A 22,176-nucleotide genomic window follows, 5' to 3' on the forward strand; every position below is an offset into this window, starting at 1 on the left:
TTTTTTTTTTTTTTTTTTTTTTCTTTTTTTTTGGATGGGACCAGGGATTGAACTCATACCCTTGTGCTTGACATGCAAGTGCTTATTTTACTGACCATCTTCCCGGCCCCCATACCTATACATTTTTATTTTTGTTCATGAACTATGTGCTGACCTCTATGTCTTCAAGAGTTCTTCCTACTTTCTCCTCCATGAGATGTACTGTTTCCATTTTAATGTTTAGGTCTTTCATCCATTTTGAGTTTAGTTTAGTGCCTAGTGATACACCGGGGGTGGGGGGGAGGTTCAAAAAAAAAAAAAAGAAAAGATACACCTGAGTCCAGTTCTAGTTTTCTGCATGTAGAGAGCCTGTTTTTCCAGCACCACTTGTTAAAGAGGCTATCTTTCTTCCAGTAAACATGTTTGTTCCCTTTGTCAAAACTATGGTGACTGTGTTTGTAGTTGCTTCTGCATCTTCTAATCTATTCCATTGATCCTCAGGTTTATTTTTTGCCAATAACATGCTGATTTTATCACAGTATCTTTGTAATAGAATTTCCAGTCAGGGATTGTAGTGCCTCCTGTCTTGTATTTGTTGCCCAGGATTGCCTTTGCTATTCTAGGTCTTTTCTGGTTCAAAATAAATGTTAGGAATGATTTCTCTAGGTCTGTGAGGTTTGTTGGTGGTATTTTGATAGGATTCCACTAAATCTGTGTAACAATTTTTGGATTTATTGCCATCTTCACAATGTTGATTCTTCCTATCCAGGAGCAAGGAATATCTTTCCATTTTCTGAAATCCTTTATGTTCTCTTTTTTCAGAGTACTGTAATTTTCATTGAGTAGATGTTTGACTTCTTTAGTTAGATGAATATCAAGGTATTTCATTTTCCTCGGTGCTATTGTAAAAGGTATTGTTTCTCTAATTTCCCTTTCAGTGTATTTGTTATCTGTGTAGAGGAATGCTATTGACTTTTGTGTATTGATTTTCTATCATGCTGTGCTACTAAATTTGTTTATTAATTCTAGTAGCTTCTTGGTAGAGCGTTTTGGTTCTTCCAAGTACAGTACCATATCATCTGAAAATAATGATAGTTTAACTCCTTCACTTATTCTTATTCCTTTTATTTTTCTCTTTCTCTTGTCTAATGGCTGTGGCTAATGATTACAGAACTATATTGAATAGCAGTGGTGATAGAGGACAACTTTGTCTTGTACCAGATCTGAGAGCAAAAGATTTCAGTTTTTCCCCGTTTAGAATTACATTAACAGTTGGATTGACATAAATGCCTTTTATCAGATTGAGATAGTTGAACTTTATTCCAATTTTCTGTAGGACTTTGAACATGAATGAGTGTTGAACTTTGTTAAAAGCCTTTTCTGCATCAATTGAGATGATCATGTGGTTTTTGGATTTGACTCTATTGATATAGTGTGTTACATTTATAGATTTACATATATTGAATGATCCATGCATCACTGGGAAGAATCCTACTTTGTCATTGTGTATAATCCTTTTGATGATTTGCTGTATTCTAGTTGCTACTATTTGTTGAGGATTTATCATCTATGTTCATAATGGAGACTGCTCTGTAGTTCTTTTTTCAGTTGTGTCTTTCTCTGGTTATGGTATCGGTATAATTCTTGCTCCCAGGAATTATTTTGGGAGGATTGCTTCCTTTTCAATTCATTTGAGAGTTTCAGGAGTATAGTATTTGGGATAATATCTTCTGGTTTTTTTTTTTAATTTTTTTTTAAATTTGAACCAGGGATTGAACTCAGACCCTTGTGCTTGCCAGGCTAATGCTTATTCTACTGAGCTATCTGCCCGGCCCCTCTCGGTAAATTTCTTGTAGAAATCAGTTGTGAATCTTTCAATACCTGGGCTTTTCATTGTTGGTAGGTTTTTTATTGAATTGGCTCTTATGGGCTTATTGTGAGTTCTTATATCTTCTTGATTGTGTTTTGGTAATTTTACCTTTCTAGGAGTCTGTCCATTTCTTCTGTGTCTTCTACTCTATGAGAGTAAAGACTCTTAAAGTAGCTATTTAAATATCTTCTGAATTTCCACAGAGTGTATGGTAATTTCTCCCTTTTCATTCCTTATTGCTTGTATTTGTGTGTTTTTCTTTCCTGTTTTTGATGTGGTTAGATAGGTGCTTATCAATTTTATTTAATCTTTCAAAGAAGCAGCTTTTTTATTCACTAATTCTTTGTATTGTTTTCTTCATCTCAATTCAATTAATTTCTGCTCTAATTTTTATATTTTCCTCCCATCTTTGGGCTTTGGGTTTGGTTTGTTCTTTTCTAAGACATTTGAGGTGCAGCATTAGGGTGCTTATTTCTTCCCTTTCTGTTTTCCTAATGTGTGAGTTCACTAATGGGTTCATATTTTAGACAGTAAGAGCAAGCATTATGTCTGTATAGCTAAGCACATATTAAACAGGGAATTTATATATAAGTTAGTTCACCTAAGTTCTATCTGATCACCTCCCCTTGATATTCCTGGGGTCTTCCAGGCAGACTAGTTCACCCTGGTTACCTTTTGCTCCCTCTCTCAGTCAAGAAAGAAAGAGGGAGGATGCTTTCCTAGATCTGGGTCTAGCACAGTGTCTCAGCTCACAGGGTCCAGATCTACAAGCTTGAACTAGTACCGATGTGCCTGGCTTGTGTCTGGCTACTGTGTGCAGGTTCTTCATGTTGTAGCCCGTGGAAGTAAACCTTATGTGCCCCTCTGGCAAGCTGTTCTGCTGCTGGGTTAACTGGGTGGTACTGGCCCCTAGCCTCTCTGCAGGGACTTTGGCTGGAGCGTTTCACACCAGGACTGTGTTCTTGGCGTGGGTTGTGTTTGCAGTGGTCCAGTGAGCACAGCGGAGCCAAAGATCTCCGCCCCACACACCAGGCTTTTGTTTGGTCTGGAGGGGTCTGAAGAGTTCCAGAGAGCATGTCAGAAGCTACTTTAGTCTTTAATGAGATTCATTTTTGTGTATTTCCTAACAAAGGACATGGAAGTAATTTTTTTCATAAGCATGAAGGTCTGACAAACATATTTTGTTTCCATACTTGAATGTTATTTTATAAAATATAATATTCTAAAGTGGATATAATATTTCTCTATAATTTTACAGATATTTCTAGGTTTGAGTAAGATTATCAAATCAGAAAATGAGATCTTTGTGTCATTTGTTCTGAAATTTTAATAAGATATATCTTAGTATGAATCTATATTAATCATGTTAATTTGGAACTCTATTGCTCTATCTTATTTTAAAAATATGCATTCTTGAAATATCCTTAAGTTTATTTTTAGGGATTTGTTCCCCTGTTTTTCTTTTTTTTTCCTCTTAAACGTGAACTGCATGCATATTAAGTCTTGTAAATAGATATTCTATTTTTTCTGCTAGTTCTGCTACTTCTTATTTTTTTACTTCACTTTTGAAAGAGTTCTTAAATTAAATCTTATAAATATACTATTAATTTTATCCTTTAGTTTTTTATAATTTCCAAAAGCTTTATTTTCTTGGTTTGCTTAGAGTATACTGGTTTCTTTTCTTTTTCTTTTTTTTTTTTTTTTTTTTTTTTTTTTTTTTTTGAACCAGGGATTAAACTCAGGCCCTTGTGCTTGCCAGGCAAGCACTTATTCTACTGAGCCATCTCCCTGGCCCCTATACTGGTTTCTTTTAAAGTTATGGCTTAAGTTTTCAATTTCAAAGTTTTCTCCCCTTAGCAATGTTTTGATTTATTGCAACTTGTTTGTGTGTCAAATTTTATACTTACATGTCTGGTGGTCTTTGTGATTCTGCTTCTGTTCAAGAGTGAAGTGTAAAGGTTAAGTTCTGTGACTTCTGGAGCTCATAGTAGCTTTAGAGTAGGATGATCCTGCTGGGGTATTCAGTTGAAAAATATTTCATGTCAGCATCATTGAGTCTTTCCTTTTGCATTGATTGTATTGCTATAGAGTACTTCTACGTTGGTGGCTGGGAGGAAACAAACCGGAATTTTAGGCTTCTGGGATAGGAGGGAAGGCATCTTCGCACCCATAGGACCCATAGGACCATAGCCAATTGATCCTCTTGGTAGATCTATTGATCCTCTAAATAGATCTTTAATTTAGGTGCATTTTATAAAATGCCAAAATTAAAGTACTGTTAGAAGACAATATTATGGAATATTTCTACTGTTTACCATACTCTGTATATTTAATAACATGGCACTAAGTGAAATAAAAGTAAAATAAGCCTTTGGTTCCCAATTCAACAAGATTCTTTTTTGATGTTGCAACAAGAAGGGGAAGGTCAACATGTCAGAGCAGCATTGCAGGAATAAAAGACAAAGAACACAAGGCAGCAAGGTGGAGATCTGACTCTTCTGTGAATACACTTCGGAACAGTTCTGATGTAAGGTCCTCTCTTCCCTGCATTCAACACTTGCAGAGATTCTATGATATAAATCAGTTTCATCTTTTACTTTTGCTCTTTCTATATTAATGTTTTCTTTAGTCTCTTCATTTTTTCAGTCTGTTCCTGTGCATTGCTTTATAGCTTCCAAAATTATGCCACCATTGTCTTCTTTCCCATTCTTTTTTTCTTTTATTTTCTTTTTATACTTTTTTTTATTAGCATATGTATTCAGCACATGCAGTTTATAATCATTTTGGGGAGTGGGCATATGTGCATAATACAACATGTTCCTTATTTTTATATCCCCGTCCCTGCTCCCTCCCGCCCTGTTAAGTCCCTTTTTCCCAATTTCACTCTTGTTGCTATTAATCTTAGCTAATATTTTTGGCATACATTGTTTACATCGATTCCAGTTATTAGGTTCTGGTACATGATGTACCTACTTGTTTCCCTTTCCCTCCCCTTTTCCCTTTTTCCTTTATCTCTTGGACCTCTTCCTTTGCAAGAGATCTACCCTCTAGTCTCATTCTATCCATCCCTTATTATTCTCTTTGTTTGTATCTTGCTTTACTAAAATAAGAGCTACCATTTATTTTAATTTTGTATTTCTGTTTCATTTTATTTTCCAGGTGCATCCATTCTCTTTATTCATAAAATGCTACCACCTCACAATGTTTTAGTGAGGTCTTAGAAGAAACTGTGCTTTCAAGTTTCCTTTCTGGCAATATTTACCTAGAAGACTAGCTAATTTATGTATATTGTGTAAAGTGCCATAATTAAAGTACAGAGTTGGAAGCCAATATTATATAATATTTCTACTATTTGCCACACCATTGTATACTTAATATCGTGGCACTAAGTGAAATAAAAATAAAATGTGCATGAACGCATGCAGTAGTACCAGCTAGCTAAGTCAGTCTTGCAAGATTGCAGAAGCATCATGGACTGTACTATATATAAAAATGTTCTGTACATGCATCTGATCATAATTTATTTATAGAGCATTAGATCTGACAGTGACCCAGATCATCATGCCCCAACCACTGCATTTTGCAGTCAAGTCCATTTGAGTCTTATTGAGCCCATCTGAGTGGACCATGTAGCTATTATGTTCAGTAAGGCCTGAGCCTGCTCACTATCTCCAATGGTCATGTTGCTTTTCTCAGGTTTCACTCAGAAACCTGGTCATGTCATTGAAAATCAATTTTCTCTTATTTAGTGTGAAGCTTAAAGTATAATTACATACCTAGTTAGCCTCCATACAATGTGTGACCAACAGTACTTCATGGTCGCATGTATAAATTTAACACAGTTATAAGAACACAAATTATTTACATTGCTTAAAGTAAAATTAGGTCAAGTACTTCACTTAAAGATTTAATAACTGATGAGATACTGAAGGCATTTGTACACTTAACTAGCTTTGTCAAGTAAAATACAAAAAGTCAGAGGTTATTTGATATTAAACATATAGTATATCGCTCTAACCAAATTAAATTTCTCATAAGCATAAGATTGGTTGTTTAGCATAAGATTGGTTGTTTACATAGAACAATATATCTATGACTTTAAATACCATTATTTTGAATGGTAAGCCCTTTGACAGCAGGCTTCCACATTGCATTCAAATAGATTCATTTCTTTCATATTCCTTGTGTATGACTATTCAAGAATCCATCTACAGATTGTATGAAATGAATTGTTCCCCACCAAAATTTATGTGCAACAAAAGTGGCATGTCTGGTGAATATATATAGTATATGTGGGCTATAATATGAGCCAGTGAATCAAATAGTACTCAGTGTTTTGTTATAGGATATTATTAAGTTTGAGATTCTATTACAGAATTGAAGTATAACAAATCTGTTTTTTATAAAGGCTGTAGCAAGCACATGATTTCCGAAGGGACCAAAAAGAATATGAAGATGAATAAACATAATTTCAATAGCATTTTGGCAAGGTCTGTACAAGCAGAGACCAAACAAAATGAAAACACATACCTTCTTGATATCGCAACAGCTTTGTAACAGACAATATACTCTAATGGTGGTGGTCATGATTACATGTAAAGCATTAGTACATGCAGTGATCAACAAAGAGGGAATAATTTCTGTAACAGCAATCTTTGCTGGCAGGAGAAATAAGCTCTAATGTTGTAAAGCAAAGTAGGATAGGCATGGTTGACAATAATTAATTGAATATTTCAAGAGAGTTAGTAAAGTATATTTTGCTCAACACAGAGAAATGCTACCTATCTGCAGTGGGAGATATGTCATTTGCTTGATCTAGTCATTACATGTTCTATGTATTTGTTGAAATATCCAACTGTAACTCATAAATATGTACAATATGTGGCCATTAAAATAAACATGATTTAAGAAGACAAAGTAAGAGGCTTAAATGCTTTAAGTAACCAGGTTCAAAAAAACATGTAGTACACTGTTTTATAGAGAAAAATAAGTGTAAATGTTGTACTAATATATTGTTTTTCTGTAGCATCATGATAAGCAATATCTTGAATCTTTGCAGTTATTTGTCAATGGAGAACACCAAATTATTCGCAAATTCGAGTTTCACATCTCATTTGTTACTTAGTCACTGTTACTAGAATGATTATATGATACAGGTTTAGCTTCCTGATAAATGATAAAGAATTCATTATCCAGATAGCTTGTTTTATAGCAAACATAGTTAGAATTTAAGTTTCGCACAAAGAGTCTTGCCACTCACACTCTGAGAATGAGCATATTTTAGAAAACGTGTATTACTTGCTCTAGCAGCCTCTCACAGTGCCTTGTGTGGAGTACATAAGGTAACTGTAACACGTCCATCTGTCAAACCTAGAGAAACGGCTCTAAACACCAGCCTATTTTTCCTCTTGATTTGGAAGTTAGTTACACAACAGCTGCTTGCAGAGATACAGGTGAAACTTATGTAAATTCTGCCACATTCCTTCAAAAATAGAATAAATCACCTTCCACATGCAGTGTACGAATTAGCATATTTATTCTTTTATACCTGCCAAATATGCATTTTCCTTACACATGAACATAAAATAGGGGCTTGAGGAGTATAACACTTCTGGGATATTGCATCGTTGTAGGCAAGAGTCTGTAGAATGAGACATACAGGATTTTTTCCACACATATATAAAAAAATGACAAAAGCTTTTACAGAATATGAATTGAGGACTTCATTCAGCCCAAGGTGAGGGATTTAGATGCGGGAAGCATTGCTGAAGCAATTTGATGTCATATCTTTTTGGGAATGTGAGAAAAATGACTAGGAGATGCCAGAAAGCATCTCATCATTAGTTTACTCCTGTAATGAAGTTGTGATTTGGGAAGGAGGAAAGCAGAAGAATCCACATTCATGGGAGAGTGAGGTGATTTCCTACCTGCTAGGTCTTTATAACACAACAGGAAAGGAATTATGTAGCAATGCACAGGTCCTCTGAATATATTCAAATGCAATTGATTAGATAGATAGATAGATAGATAGATAGATAGATAGATAGATAGATAGATAGATAGAGATAGACACACATAATGATTTCTCATAATGGAAGTTGAGACTTCTATGTACATGGTAAGCCCTCTTTTAGGGCATTATTTCAATTTATTTTACTGTACATTTCCATAGTTCAACTGACTATATCCTCTAAATAGTGATCTGCATAATTCTAATTTTGCAAATATGACACAATGGCCTAGGCTGATCTCTTTCTCTTCAACACTCAGTTCAGGGAAAAATTTAAAAATAAATCTTTATAGATAATAAGTATGTGAACGTAACTACATTAGGGACAGAATATGAATTCCTTACCTATGGGCAGATTCTTCATAAAAAATAATACAATGATTCTCTGCACAACGTTTGGGAGAATGATTTTTTTTTCCTGCCTGGTAAGTACTTACGATTCCCAGAGTTTATAGAAATGGAGCATGTAATTGGCATTATATTGTGACAAAATACTGGGGCTTTTTTCTGAAATTACATATTTATCTAAAATGTAGAGTATTTAAATCATGAATGTTTTAATAACTTTCTTGAGATAAAAGTAACTATTTAAATGTATAATTTGGTGGATTTTAGTATATTTGGAGGTATACAATTGTTACTAATATCTATTTCCAGAACATTCATACCATCCCCAAAAGAAATACTATATTTGTTAGCAATTATTCCCCCACTGAACTGTTTTTAGTGGAAGAAAGTCAATTGAGATAAATGAACTACCCCAAGGTGTTGTAAAAACTAGGGAGAGAATTACTAATCAATTTTAAATAACTTGCTTGCAATGATCTCTCCTTCATATTCACTGCCATGTCTTAATTTAGAATGATTGCTGCCGAATGTCTTAGTGAATGTGATAATTCATATGCATTTGTAGTGTTTTTCTTCAATGTAGTATTTCATTATTGGCTGAAGGACCCAGAGAAAAAAAGTCCAAGTGGAAGGGGTGGGACTTCTTTAGTACCTGAATTTTCTCAATATTCCTTCTGCTTTTACAGTGCGTTTTTATTTGGCCTACTTTAGGAAAGAGGTAGTTTAAGAGACTTGTTTTACAGTTCTGAGAAGCAAAAAGCCACCTTTTTCCTTATACTGTATATTCATTTTGGTGGTCCTGGTAAACATTGTTATGTAAAACCAACCCTTAGGCTACATTCTGTCCTGTAGGTAGTTTATTGCTTTTTTAAATTATTGCTTCTTCCTTGGATTAAGGGTTCTGAACAAGTTTTTCTTCACACTGTACATTCTCGAAGGTCTTTGATGTATTCATTTTAAGGCCCTGATATCTTTATTCGACTGGAGGATACCTTGGATCACCCAGGATTCTCAACATGTATCAGTGTTGCCGGAGCTAACTCTGATGGCTTGTTGTCAGTGTGGCTGGTGGCTTCACCACAATCTCAGCATTCCCTTCTGGACCACATCAGATCAGATCAGCCGTAAGAGTTTAAGATGTTTTTCTTCCTCTTCTGTGACATATGCACATATATTAGCTAGTCATTCTAATTTATGAATTGTTTGTAATTTTATTCTTTTCTTTTTTATCCTGGAATTTTTTTTTTTTTTTCAGTATTTTTCTACGAGGAGTTAGATGGCTCAAAGCCAAGAGCCCTGGCTTTGGAATTTCTTCGGTTGCTGGTTATACAGAGGGCCTGAGTGTTTAACAAATGACTTGGAAAAATGGAAGCAGCATATTTCAACTGTGCACTTCTGATCTTAGAATCTACATGTTTCTAGTTTATCTAGGGCCTGAGTATATGCTATTAGCTTACTATGCATTTCTCATCTATTTGAAAATTCTTTTCTGTGAGGGCAACAATAATTGGAGGCTGTAATTCCAACATGCAAAATGAGTTGTATCTTTCCATAAGCAAGCTTATAATTGGGCTCCTGCAGCCACGCAGCTTCACATATGGTACTTAGGAGTCAATTAAAGTACCCTAACAAGCAATTACAGGTTTATTGTTTAATTCAATTTTCACAACTCATGCTGTTTCCACTCAGAAGTTGTATCCATGTCAGTCAGCATGTACAGGAATCCTAAGCACACACTTTCCGCAAACACTAGTTGTACAGAAGGGGCTTCCAAACGCTGTGCTCCCACATGATGTGCACTGCATGGGGAAAGATTCCATGCAAGTGCTGAAAGTGTGCCAAGAACTAGCTTTAACTTGCAGATGGATTTATTTGGATAATGACAAGTAAAAATGTCTTCTCTACTACTGCCAAGTGTCACAGAAAGAATTTTGGTGACATCTTCTGAATGCATTAGGTTATGTAAACTGGATAATTAGCTTAAGTGATTAAAGTCCAAAGAGGTATTGGTGGGATTTGATCTTGAGTGGGGATTTTGGGTTGACAAGGTGGTGGGATCCCAGTCTTTGGAAATGTCAGTGCTGGGTGGAAAGTTTCCCTTTCTCCCTGCTAGAACTAGTGATCTTGATTCTATCTTGTACCTACGCAAACCTTCTGAGGACAGAATTACAGTAATCACTTGCCTTTCCCTGCCTCCTAAGTAACAAGACATAGCAAAAGCAGGAAAAACCTGTCCTAAGCAGGATGATAGAGACCATATCTGTGTACATTCTTGTAGACTGGCTGTGGGTTCTTGAGCATAAGTGGGTAAATGGGAAGGGCCAGCAAATTAGAAATCTGGGCTTGAGTCACTTCCAAGAGGTGGACAGGTTGTAACATGTCTTCACAGTACACTCAAAATTTTTCTAAAGAGAGACAGTATAGAGTAAGCCTTCTTTTCCAGGATATAGGACTTTCAATCTTTTGTGGTTATTCTTTGGATTTTTGTTTGTTTGTCTGTTTGCAGAACCGGGGATTGAACTCAGGCCCTTGCACTTCCCAGGGAAGCACTTATTCCACTGAGCCATCTCCCCGGGCCCTTTTGTGGTTGTTCTTACTCCATTCTTTTTCAATTAAAAAATATTTATTTATTTATTCATTTGGTACAGGGTCTCACTACACAGCTTAGACTCATACTGATCCTCCTGTCTCAGGCTCCCAGCACTGGGAATACAGGCTTGTACCACCATGCCTAGTTTTAGTGGCTGAAAGGGTGTGCCCAGGGTTCCAGGCCCACATAGCCCATAGAGCTGGGCATTGAACCCAGGTCCTTGCACTTGCCAGGCAGGTGCTTAGTCTGCTGAGCTATCTATGTAGCCCTCTCATTTCATTCTTAATAGCAGTATTCCTCTAATTTTTTTTTCTCCTCATTGATATATAGGCTAATGATAGATCTAAGAGAGTTGGTTCAGGACAGTGATTTTACATTTTTCATAATTTGGACTATACAATACTAGCTTTAGTCATCAGAATACATTTTTTTGACAGCAGATATACATTCTTAATAGTGCTTAGTCTGGAATAAGAATTGCCAGTTTATTTTTCTTAAGGAAGCCTCAACAAGGTTTGGGGCAAATAAATTTAGAGAAAAGCTGGAGAGAAGAAGGAAACCAGGCAGGAAGAGCGAAAAACCAATTCATTAATACAGAAATGTAACTTGTGAAAGCAGAAGATGGGAAAGGCATTGGAAGCCTGCGAGTCAGCTCTGCTTTCCTTTCTGTTATTGAGAGTAGGCAATGTAGGCCTCCTTTCCTACTGGATGCAATGTTGTCCTGTGGGGAGCCTGAGTAATGACCCTCCAAAATGTCCAGATTCAAAGCCTTCAAACCTGTCCTGTGCTAGTTTTCATGGCAAAAGGAATTCTGGAGATGTAAGTAAATAATACATTTCAAATGAGGAGATTGTATCGGATTACTCAATAGGTACTGTGGCATCACAATTTTTCTAGTAAGAGACAGACAGGAGACAATGTTAGGAAAGAAACCAAGGAAAGATAGGAAATATGAAAGACTAGCTGAATTTGGAGTATCAGGAAAGGGCTGTGGAGCCAGCATCGGGGTGGCGAACACAGCAAGGCAACAAATCTCCCCAAGAGCCTTTGGGAAGTAGCAGCTATCTTGCATTGACTTTAGCCCAGGGAAGCTAAATTTGGATTCCTGACCCTTAAACTGGCAATCAATTTCTGTTCTTTCTACCACCCTGTCAAACATTCATTGTACCAAGAGCAGTAATGTATCCTGAAATGAATTAGATATCCACACACATGCAGGCACACACAGACACACACACACACACACACACACACACACACACACACACACTTCCTTTTGTCAGACCAAAGGAGTGTAGCTCTCCTGGAGAGCAGCTAAATCTTTCAGCATCTAATACCTATCCCCTCCATCCATCTACATGGCTCAGTCATCCCTCCCTGCTGCTCCATAACCAGCTGCAAGGAATCCATCTCTCTACTAGCAGAAGCCTAATACATCTCAGCCTTTTATTTAGAAAACACATCAGTACAGAAGTTAGTAACAGATTCAGCTCTCCTGAGACCCAGCACCTTATGCTGAAGCATGTGACTTGTACTCTTTTATTTTTCAAATGCTTCTTAATTGACATGTGAAATGCAATCCCATTTCTTACCCTCTCTCCCTCCTTCTTCCTCTGCTTCTCCATCTTGTCTGCCATCATGACTTCAGGGAAAGTGGGCACATGAATGTCGCTTCAGGAAAGAGAACAAGGCAGTGGAAAGGGAATCTTTAGAAGACAGTAAGGAGGAAAGCCTCTCCTCTTTCTTCCAGGGTGGGTATAAAAAGAGAAAGAGAATAGTGAAGAATGCACAGCCAAGGAATATACTCAAAGCTTTTCCTGACTGAAGCATGATGTTTCCGCAGTGGAGTTTGAGGAAGAAGTAGCACTGTAAGAGAAAGTTTTCTTCTCTGGGTCCTGTTTAGAACTCTGAAAAGCAATGCCCTGTTAGGACAGCCATGGCCTGAGCTGGTAGGCAGGAGGGGCTTTTTGTTCCCCATCTTCTTAAGATAGTTTCACTATGCAGTTTAGTTTAGGCTGGTATTGAACTTATTTTATAGCCTAACCTGGCCTTGAACTCACAGTGATCCTTCTGCCTGACATTTCCCAATGCTGAGATTACAAGTGTGTGCCACCACACCTAATGGGGGATTCTTAATACTTCCTTAGTTCTCTGTACTTCTTTAGCTACAGAGTCTAGAATTTTTTGAATCCCCACTGGAGGAGGGCACCGTAACTACTGGTGCTAGCTGCAGGCCCACAGGAGAGTGACACTTGCAATTCCCTGGCCATTAATCAGTGGTCCCAGCAGGCTATTGTGCTTCAACAGGTGCCAAGATCAAATAAGCCCTTATCAAGTCACCTACAGGAGCATGGTGTCCAACTAGGTTGAGGGGAAATCACTTATGAGACCTTTCATCTGAGATTTTCACAGTGGTGTCACCAGGGCAAGCAGTTCCTGAGTGCACAAAGTCCTCTCTCTCTGCATGTGCAGGCAAAGACCACAGAGCTTATAGAGGACATCCATGCAGACCTGAGTTCACTGCTGCCTGTCATGGATGCCTGGATACCATCTTTGGGAGGAAATAAGTGGCTGAAGAGGAAGACGTTCTGTATACCAAAAAGGAACTATTTTCATTAGGGAGAAAATGAATGAAAATGGCCAGAACTGAGGTATTTTTTTCTTTCCTGATTACCTACTGGAAAGGGAACTCTGAAGACTGCATCAGGCCATAATGAAATCATTGCAACAGAATATGCTTTTGCCCTTAGTTAGTCTCAGATAGAGGGCCTTGTCCTGGTCACAATGTCTTAGATACCTGCTCTAGCCTTCTCACAGTCATATTTCTTCCCATAGGATCCCTAATACATCCCATTTTTCTCCTCCTGGCTGAAATTTATCCAAATTCTGTTGAGTACTCAGGATGCTGGACTCTTGCCCTGTGGTTAAGTGAGCTTCAAGGACTTGTAGAGCCTCTCTCTGAGTCTGACCTTTGAGGAAAGATTGAGTTTCTCTGGGCAGACAAAGGTGTCATGTTGGCCAGATGAGCCTTGGGGGTTGGTTTGTAGCACCCACCAACATGTACAAGGAGGCCCCTCCCATGACAGAACCTGGGTTAGACTAGGAGAGGAGAGGTGAAGCCAGTCCCAAAACCCAGTGGCATCACATTTGAGCATGAAATTCCGAATCCTCCCAGAATTATTCACTGGAACTTGGCTTTCGAAGTCATTATAAAGATACATTTGCTAAGCTTGGAGAATAGAATCAATTCATTACACATTTCAATTATGCCTTTTAATTCTTTGGACTTGTGGATGTGAACTCATGTTATAGTCTAACCCTGGTTCCCACATATAACAGCAACCGGGAGAGTGCTTATTAAATTAGCAGTCTCAGTACACAGACACTGACTGTGTAATTAGAAGTGTTGTAAGTTTTATCAAAGGGAAAGTCAAAGGTCTTATTGCATGGAGTAGCAAGAGTAGAAGGCCAGCTCATCACATCGCTTGTTCCTGTGCACAGGAGTCGTGGTGTTCCAAGCCCATAGTACAGCTCTCACCATTTACACGGGATGCACCACACCCATCACTCATGCACTATTATTTCCAGAAGGCTCCACTGAATACCTGGAATCTACAACCACAGCCTTGGGCTCTTGCAGTGCTCTAAATGCTGAGAAGTCTTACTTCCGTGTTTTGTGCTTCTGTGTACACCTTGCTACACTAACGCAGTGCGACAGCTAGAGCATGGATTGTATGAAAGTTTGCTGAGTTGAGTGGTGGCTGGGAACCCTTATAGCTCCTGCATATACGTATAAAGGGAGATCTACACCTGAGCAGATGCAGCCCCCACTGCAGGGCGGCAACCCTTAGAGCTCCATCCCTTCTAGCTTTCTCACACATCACCCGCATTTCCTGAAATTGGTGACCTTTTGAAAGAAATTCTCTTTATCCATTTCTTTCAATGATTAGAGTTGAACTCTGGTCAGAAGCAAACTCAGGAAAGTAATTTGGGTGTCCTTGGTGAGACTGATGGGCGTAGACAAATCTGATGAAGCAGTCTCCATCCTTATTTTGTCTTCCCAGGTAAAGCATTATCATTTCTTATCATAAGGCCAGTAGCCTCTGTCTCTTTGTATCGTAACTGAAAAGAAGGAAAAATTCACAGCTTGTCTAACAAAGTTTAGAGGTGGTGGGGACAGAAAGAGGAGCCATTTAGTAACAATTAATAGTTGGCTGATTTCAGTGATCATGTATGCCTGACAGGGCAGCCTGACCATTCCACATTAGCAGCAGTTCTTTAAAAAATTAACAGTTATGCACAGAGAAAATTCATACAGGTCTTTGTATTTTTTCTTTTGCTAACTTCTCATTTGGTATTGAGGTATTTATTTTTCCATCCTTCCAGAATAGAAAAGATTTAGATGATAGGTGAAATCAATTAGTAAACTATCTCTCTACTCCCTCCTCCCCTTTTGGACACTTTCTTCCCCAGGCTCATTCTGTTTTGCAAGCAAGAAAAAATGAAGTTGTTTAAGTCATTGCAGTACTGATGCATTATTTAGCCACTATGAGTAGGCAAATGTGACCTACACTGAGAAGAGGTTTTGAGGATTCCAAGTGAGCCTATCACATGCATTTGTCAGGTGACTGCTGCACCTGTCAGTCCCTTTTTCTGTCCACAGATCAAGACAGGTAAACTTCAGGCACTGAGATTTTCCTAAAACTATTTGAAGTCATTTTACCTGGAGCACAAATCTTCCTCCAAGTAAGGCACAAACATTCCAACTTTAGTGAACAAAATATAAATAAGAATAAATTGCCACACGTTAGACAACTAAAGTGAGGCAAAACTATGTGACAGGAAGGTCAGAAGTAAATCTCTCTCACTTTTCTAATGAAAACGCCCTGTCCACTGGTATAACATAGTATTTTAAATACCTGAAGACACCAAGAGAAACACTTTCTCTACATTGAGGCCGACAAGTGATTTACTGTGATCCGAAGGACCCAGGACTCAGGGTTTAAATAAATAGCAGCTGTCTGACAGATAAATTATATTTTTCTGCCTGCCCATTTCATAATCTTTCATTTAGGACCGCTTTTCACTTCCGTACCAGTTGGGGGTGGTTATCACCATTAGCGATGCTGTACTGTTGTACTACTATTACTTATCTACTTCCCACTGCCATTGCCACTTCCTCCTAGAAGACATATTACGTATATATGACAGAAGACGTGGAGAATAATGATCCTGTTGTATAAACAAGATTTAGCGCCCAGGCCACCATGGACATGGAGAAAGTGACCTTAAAGGATTTTCATCCTAAGACATTAGTTGTTTTGGTTTTGTTTATTTTGTCTGTCTACCCTTCACTCTTCTGATCAGTAACAAAGCCAAAATGGTTGGAAGAGTCAGGGCACTTTGATGCTTGTATCTAACTGTTGCTTTGATATTAAAATCCTCATTAATTCACCTTTGGGTGAAAGGGATGTGGCACTCACATCTGGAGGGTGTGACTATCTCTGTAAGAGAGGTACAAAGATATAAATATGGCCCCCATGCCTCTGTACAAGTGTGTACCCTAGACTCCTGAAACTTCTATTTTATTCCAAATCTGGACCCTGATGCTCCTAGAAAGAATTCCCAGTTTTAGTTTCTAGCTTTTAGTTTCTAGCTTTTCCTGGAGTCATGATCTTATATGATAACATATAATCTTTGTTTGCAAAGGCACTAAGTACTAAGTGTACAGCACTACATGAATACATACCAGAGAATGGCTCTGGGATGGCCATGTGGGCTTTGGAAGGCTGCTGGCATCGACACTGTCATGCCAGGAAAGGTCCAATCAAACTATTTAGAACTAAAGAAAATTAGTGGATTTGGGAAAACTTTTCTGAGCCAAGAACCACAAGAAATACTGGATGCTACTTCTTTCTGTCTCTTATGTTCTGTTTCTGGTGTCCTCTTCATCATAATAATGTTCCTATCACTGAATGCCTAGTTCTGTGTTAAACATTTTCTCTGTTCCAATTAATCATATAATGTAGATATTATTATTATTCCTATGTCACGGATTGAGTTTGAAGGAAGTTTACTTAACATGCCCAGGGAAACAGTGAGAAATGAAGAGTTATCCTTAATTTTGTTTGACTTGAAAGCCTACAGTTTTATGAGTACACTATACTGCTTCTTATATTTTTCCTTGAAAAAAAATGCTTCCTGGCTTAATCAGAATGTTTCCTTTTAAGGTGGTTGTAAAACTATATTTTAATGATGTGTCATTTATGTATCTTAAACCACTTTGTTCCCATGAGTTGTCCATGGAAGGGGCCTCCAAATTGGGCTGTATCTCTGTTCACTAATGACCCCTACTTACTCCCAGTGGCCTCTCTTTGGAGTATTCTTTTGTTTATTGTCCTGATTTTCCATTGCTGCCATCTTATTATGTGCTAACTCCTTAATATTTTCCTACCCTCAAAGTAGTTCAATGTATAATCATTCAAAAATTGTTAATGAGATATGTACATATTAGAATATTCCTAAGAAAGAAATTCCTTCATTTAACTTGTTTATATTTTCATGATTTTTTCCACTTTTGAAATTAGAATACCAAATTTTGGGAAATCTGATTTATCGATTTTCCAATTCTAAATTGACAACCGCATGTCCTGAAGGTTTTCACTCAGCACTCACCCTTGGTTTGCCATTAGTACAGCTGTGGTCCTCACGTTGAGGTGTGTGCTAGTGAACTTCATTTTCCAGCTGGATACATTCTGCAGCCCTTAGAGAATTTTAGTGTCTCTAGTAGACTACCCTATTATACCAATTTGCTCAGAAATGGTGGATTTGATTTACTCTGATTATTAATGTAATGAATTTTGAGGTTATATCTGATTTATTAGTTGATTATGATGATTTTAAATGTAGAACTAGAATCAGATGAAGAATCAAACTGAGTTTTCTCTTTAATTTTCCCTTCAGATGATGAGGACAGTTAAGGAATAAATGAGGCCTGGGGTGGAGGTAAAAAGGAGAGAGGTGGGGTGGAGAGAGAGAGAAAGAGAGAGAGAAAGAGAGAGAGAGAGAGAGAGAGAGAGAGAGAGAGAGAGAGAGAGAGAGAGAGAGACAGAGACAGAGACAGAGACAGAAAGAGAGACTGACAGACAGACAGAGAAGCAGAGAAACAGAGAGACAGAGAAGGAAAGAGAGAGACAGAGAGAGAGGATGCATTGTGTATTTGATCACTTGTCTCACAGAACTATCAGCCCACTTGCATTGTAAAAAAGAAATGTAACGGATAATGATGAGTGATAGTCTTTATTCAGGCTGCATTGTATGAAAGACATTTATTAGCATCACCTTTTGTTGTAGATGGTTTTTGAAAGATAGACATAAGAAAAATAAGGGCAGGCCTGATAGCTCAGCAGACTAAAGTGTTTGCTTAGGCAGAGCACAGTGGCCTGGTTTGATCCTGGACTGCTGCACCGGCCCTGCCCCCAGGGAGTGCTGAGATGGTGATTGAGACTGGGCCTGGTGGCTTAATTATATAATAATTAATCCCAGTGCTTGAGAGGCTGAACACAGGAGAATTACTATGAGTCCAATCTACATAGTGAGATCTATGCAGTGAGATGCTGTAGACCCTGCCCTAAATATAGAAAGAAAAAAAGAAAGAAAAACAAATAATTTATCCTAATCTCCCTGAATTCCTAGTGTTTATAGTTGCCATTAGACTACAATATCTGTGAATTCAACCATATACTGTAATATTCTTTTTAAATTTCTTGTACTTGTCTTCATTAAATCATGACAGCTTAGTTATACCTTTGTAAACTATATATTTTGTAAAAGCAGTATATTCAAATTTTGATAGTTTTTTAAATTTTTAAATATACTTACTATATTACAATTTATTTATTAAAACTTTCAATTTTAAATTTATTTAAAATAAATTATAGAATCTGGGGAGATAGCTCATTGCTCTAAGTGCTTGCCTGGAAAGCACAAAGTTCCAGGTTCAATCCCTGCTACACATGCTGTGCTGGCCTCAGAACCCTGGGCCAGCTGTGCCGGCCTGAAACAGAGTGTGGTGGCACAAGCCTGGAATCCCAACACTCTGGAGGCTGAGACAGGAGGATCACTGAGTGTGAGCTGCATAGTGAGACCCTGTACCAAATAAATACACAAATAAATGTTTTTGTAAAAAAGAAATCATAAAAAATTAAAATGTAATTGCATTGTGGAGAAAACCTTTATTTACTAGAGGATTATATCCCACATAGCATTGATTTTAAAAGTTATTTTAAATTCCTCATCATGTTAGTCAGTGCATGGTTTTCTTGGAAAAAAATTAACTTGGCAAGAAAAAGCTGTCTAAATTGACTCTAAATTGATTATCTACACATGCAATTCAAATAACATTTGCTTGTACTCTACTTAATATAGTGCATTTTGTTGTATTCATCATTAATGGCTGCACTACTCCCAACAAAGAAAATGCAGGTGATGTTGGCTTGATATGAAGTAGATTTTGTTCCTAGGATGTGGATAAAAAGAAAACAAAAAATAATCAAAATAAATGAAAAGCTCCACCTGCTATGGAGCAGATGTGCGAACTGGGAGGCATTGTTAGCTAGTTCTTTGGCCTTAAAGCATTTAGATGGCTTTTGCTTTCACAAGTTAAAAAAAGAAAAAGATTTGTAGTATTCCATTACACTTGTTCTGTGTTGTGTACAGAATGAAAAATAATTTCTAAGTATAAAAGGATTGAGCAACTTACAGGAGCCACTATGTGGATTTGTCCTGTTTCGAAGATTTTACAGAGTTCTTAACATGTATTATGTACTACAGTCTTTTCTCCTTGTCACATGGAAGAATTTAAGGAGCTATAATAACTATGAGCTTAAACTATTATTTCTTTAGTATGATGAACTCAGAAAACATCCATTAATGTATAGCACATACAGTGGCACTATGCAAAATAGGTATAGTCAGTGGCAGGTGGATCAAACTCACGTAGGACACTTACAGATAAAAATAGTCCCAGAAATGTTGGTATACCAGGAATCAAGTCATAGAATCTGTGTATTCAAGTGACAAACATGTTAGGAAGCAAATTAGAAGATTAGTTCTCAACTGGAATAATTCTTCCTCTTGGAGATATTGGGCAACATCAGGTAATAGTTTGAGGCATTGTTAGGGTTTATTTCTAGATGTCCTCCCAAAGCCTCATGTGTTCAGAGATGAGATTTGTGGAAAATGACTGGATTATGGGCCTTATAGCTGCCTCACTTTCAGAAGTGGTGTGAGCAGCTGACCTAGAAAAATGCATTTGCCCCCCGGGCTCTTCCCTCCGAGCTCTGTTTCCACGCTGCCCTGACATTGAGCAGCTTCCTCATCCAGGACATTGCACTGTGGCTTCCTGCCTGGGAGCCAGCTGAGTACGAAATAAAAACTCTAGAAAACTAGAACCAAAACAAACCTCACGTCCTTTGAGGTACAGGTATGGGTATTTTGTCCCAGTGACAAAGATAGGTGTCATAGCTTGAGGTTGTATGTTTTCTGGCGTATAATAGATAGAGACCAGGGTTGCTGTTCTATATATTACCATGCACAAAACTTGCCCAGGAAATCATGTTCACAATGGTCAGATCTAAAAGATCTAAATATAAAAACAGAAACACTTAATGTAAAACTCTTGAAGACAAGATTATATGTGTAGGCAATGACCTTATGAACAAATACCCAACTGCATAGGAAATGTTACAAAGAATCAACACCAGGTTTTTATCTTATTTGAAAGCTTCTGGGCTGAGTATGGTGACTCAAGCCTATATTCCTAACACTAAGAGCCTGAGGCAGGAGGATCACTGTGGCTTCAAAGCTATTGTGGGCTATGTAGTGAGCTGAAGGCCAGCCTGAATTACACGAGACCCTCTCAAAAACAAGAGAAAAGAACAAAAGAAAGAAAGAAAGAAAGAAAGAAAGAAAGAAAGAAAGAAAGAAAGAAAGAAAGGATGCTTCTGCACACCAAAAGAAGTCACTAACAGAAGGAAGAGACAATGCACACAATGGGGAAAATATTTATTAGCTCTTCTTCAGACAAAGGACTGATATCTAGGATATATAAAGAACTAAAAAGAAACAGACCACTCTAAAATTTGAAGACCAAATTCAAAAATGGGCATCTGAAATACCCACTTCTCATAGGAAGAAGTGCAAATAGAAAATAAATATATGAAGAAACATATATTTATGTTATATTTTGCATATCTCTAATGAATATTATTGTTTGTTCAAGAAATGCAGAATAAAACAACACTTTGATTCCATCCACTCCAGAAAGAATGTCTATTGTCAGGAAACCAGCCAATAACAAATACTAGTGAGGATGTGGGGAGAAAAGAACCCTTCTCCACTTCTGGTGGGAGTGTAAACTGGCAAAATCACTATGGAAACCAGTATGGAGATAACTTAAAAACTAAAATAGAAGTTTGGTTTTAACCTGCTCTTCTCCTTTTAGGCATCTACCCTTGTTTCACAATGAAAACCAAATTTACTAACATTGGAGAATTCTACTATTTGATCAGAGAACAAGCAGCTAGCTAGTTTAATCAAAATAGTTATGAAAGGTGTGCTTTTTAGAAGACATGATATCACAGTGACATTCATACACCCATGTTTATAATAGCACTATTTATAATAGCTATATCTTGGACACAGCCAATCAGCAGATGAACTGGTAAAGAAAACGTGGCATTTATATGCACTGTGATGCTACTCTGCCATGAAGTATAAACGTGAATCATTTGTAGATAAATAGATACAACTTGAGCGATTATTTTACATGAAATAAGTCAAGCACACAAGTTTAAATTTCACATCATTTCTCTTATGTAAACAATCGTAAGGGTAAATAAGGAACAAAATGGAGGATAGACATTTGGAAGTAAGAAGAACATATTCAAATGAGAAAGGGAAGAGGGAGGTGGGAGGGAAGAAAGGACAAATGGACCACAGAAAAGCAAAAAAAATGGAAGGAAAAATAGTAAAAAAAAATTCTGTAAATGGGGAGGGGAAGAATGGTTGAATAGAGGGGAACAGAAAGGCCAAAAAAGAGGAGTTAAGATATATTATTTAGAGGTACAAATTCCCTGTGTTGAGTAGGAGCATTATGAACAACATATGAATAAAAGTATTATCTGATGTACAATTTTTATAATTCTAAAGTAGAGAAATAGCGATGTATGCAATATATAGACACATTTTGACAGAGTCCTTAATTAATCAGGCTTAATAAAAGATGGACAAAGTGTTTTGCACTTATAATCAAACAAAATTAGTGAGTCAAAGAATCAAATAAAAGTGTAGGTAAATGTTTTAGTTGTTTAACTATTT

At 37.3% G+C, this 22,176-nt stretch overlaps 1 protein-coding gene across 1 annotated transcript in view; it reads left to right on the forward strand.

The window, feature by feature from the left end:
• The window catches only part of Thsd7b (thrombospondin type 1 domain containing 7B), a 1,039,160-nt gene that overhangs the window by 695,930 nt on the left and 321,054 nt on the right, over nt 1–22,176 (forward strand). The window lies entirely within an intron of this gene.

The sequence above is a fragment of the Octodon degus genome, unplaced genomic scaffold, assembly GCF_000260255.1.
Source record: "Octodon degus isolate 3935 unplaced genomic scaffold, OctDeg1.0 scaffold00014, whole genome shotgun sequence".
Classification (NCBI taxonomy): domain Eukaryota; kingdom Metazoa; phylum Chordata; class Mammalia; order Rodentia; family Octodontidae; genus Octodon; species Octodon degus.